General features: G+C 22.8%; 1 protein-coding gene across 2 annotated transcripts in view; it reads right to left on the reverse strand.

Moving 5' to 3' along the window:
• LOC123505532 (serine/threonine-protein kinase SBK1-like) overlaps positions 1–2500 on the reverse strand; it is a 9958-nt gene that overhangs the window by 3495 nt on the left and 3963 nt on the right. The gene's annotated exons all lie outside the window — the stretch shown is intronic.

Genomic DNA, 2500 nt, shown 5'->3' on the forward strand with positions numbered 1-2500 from the left:
AAATAAAAAAATATTGATAACATAGCACCTCTGGGGAATACCGGCCTGTGATTGGCTCTCGGCTCGGCACATTGATGACGTCACAAGCAGGGTGGGCGCTGATTGGTCCTCGCCTTCCTGGCCTCTCTCGCAGCCAATCAATGCCTTTGTTTACATTGAGACGGCTCGTGTGCTAAAGAAAACGGAGAGGGGACAGGTTTTAAGGGCATACTTTATTGATTAGTTTGACTTTTTTTTACTTTGCTTACTTTTTTCTTACTTTTTCTTACTTTTTCTTACTTTTTCTTGCTTTTTCTTACTTTTTCTTACTTTTCTTACTTTTCTTACTTTTCTTGCTTTTCTTACTTTTCTTACTTATTCTTACTTTTTCTTGCTTTTCTTACTTTTCTTACTTTTCTTACTTTTCTTATTCTTACTTTTTCTTACTTTTCTTACTTTTTCTTGCTTTTCATACTTTTCTTACTTTTCAGATTTGTCTTTTTTTCTTACTTTTCTTACTTTTTTTCTTACTTTTTTTTTACTTTTGCTTACTTTTTTCTTAATTTTTCCTACTTTTTCTTATTATATTCTTAGTTTTTCTTACTTTTCCTACTTTTCTTTTCTTACTTTTTCTTACTTTTTCTTTCTTATTTTTTACTTTTTTTTACTTTTTCTTACTTTTCTTACTTATTCCTACTTTTTCTTACTTATTCTTACTTTTTCTTACTTTTCTTCCTTTTTAATTTTTCTTACTTTTTCTTACTTTTTTTTTTACTTTTCTTACTTTTCTTACTTTTCTTACTTTTCTTACTTTTCATTTTCTTACTTTTCTTACTTTTTTCTTACTTTTCTTACTTTTCTTACTTTTCTTAGTTATTCTTACTTTTCATTTTCTTACTTTTCTTACTTTTCTTACTTTTCTGACTTTTCTTACATTTTTTTTCTTACTTTTCTTAATTTTCTTACTTTTCTTACTTTTTCTTACTTTTCTTACTTTTCTTACTTTTCTTACTTTTCTTACTTTTCTTACTTTTCTTACTTTTTTTCTTACTTTTTTTTCTTCTTACTTTTCCTTACTTTTTCTCGCTTTTGCTTATTCTTTCTTACTTTATCTTACTTTATCTTACTTTTTTAAACTTTATTTGTATTATTTTTTACTTTATCTTTTTTTTTTTACTGTTTTGTGTATTTTTTGCTTTTTCTTACTTTTTTCTTACTTATTTACTTTAATTTCCTTATTTATTTATTTTTTCTTAGTTACCTTTTTACTTTTTTTCTTTTTCTTAGTTTTTTTAGTTTCTTACTTTTTCTTACTTTTTCTTACTTTTTTATTTTTCTTACTTTTTCAGATTTTTCTTTTAATTTTTTTTCTTTTTTATTTTCTTGTTTCTTCTAAATATTTTCTTACTTTTTCTTACTTTTCTTTCTTACTTTTTCACAATTTTTCTGTTCTTACTTTTTGACGTTTTTTTACTTTCTTAATTTTTCTTACTTATTTTACTTTTTACTTTTCTTTCTTACTTTTTCTCAATTTTTCTTACTTTTTCATAGTTTTCCTTACTTTTTCTTTCTTACTTTTTCTTACTTTTTCTTACTTTTTATACTTTTTTCTCACTTTTCTTACTTTTTAAAATACTTTTATCACTTATTTTTCTCCTACTTTTCCTTACTTTTTTGTATTTTTCTTTATTTTTTTTCTTACTTTTTCTTACTTTTTATCAACTTTTTTTTATTCCATTTACTTGTTTAATTCTTACTTTTTTTATTTCTTACTTTTTGGTTTTATTCTTACTTTTCTACTACTTCTTATCTTCTCTTACTTTATTTTTTCATTTTTCTTACTTTTCTTTACTTTTCTTGATTTTCCAATTTTTTTTACTTTTTATTTATTTTTTAACATTTATTTTTTACTTTTTTTTTTTTTTTTATTTTTCTTACTTTTTCCTACTTTAATTTTTTTTCGTATATTTTCTTACTTTTCTTAGTTTTCTTAGTTTTTTCTTTTACTTTTTTTCTTTTCAAAATTTTTCTTACTCTTACTTTTATTTCTTTTTCCTTACTTTTCTTACTCTTTTTGTTTCGTATTTGTTTTTTTACTTACTTTTTCTTACTTTTAATACTTTTTAGTTTTCTTCCTACTTTTTTTTACTTTCCTTACTTTTTCTTGCTTTTTACTTTCGTACTTAATTTTCTTGCTTTTTTCTTACTTTTTCTTACTTTTACTTACTTTTCTTACTTTTCTTACTTTTCCTTACTTTTCTTACTTTTCCTTACTTTTCCTTACTTCTCTTACTTTTCTGTCTTTTTTATTTTTTCTTATTTTTCCTTACTTTTCCTTACTTTTCTAACTTTTCCTTACTTTTCTTACTTTTCCTTACTTTTCTTACTTTTCTGTCTTTTTCTTACTTTTCTTACTTTTCCTTACTTTTCTTACTCTTCTTACTTTTCCTTACTTTTCTTACTTTTCCTTACTTTTTCTTACTTTTCTTACTTTTCCTTACTTTTCTTACTTTTCTTTAGT

This window comes from Portunus trituberculatus, chromosome 2 (assembly GCF_017591435.1).
Source record: "Portunus trituberculatus isolate SZX2019 chromosome 2, ASM1759143v1, whole genome shotgun sequence".
Taxonomy (NCBI): Eukaryota; Metazoa; Arthropoda; class Malacostraca; order Decapoda; family Portunidae; genus Portunus; species Portunus trituberculatus.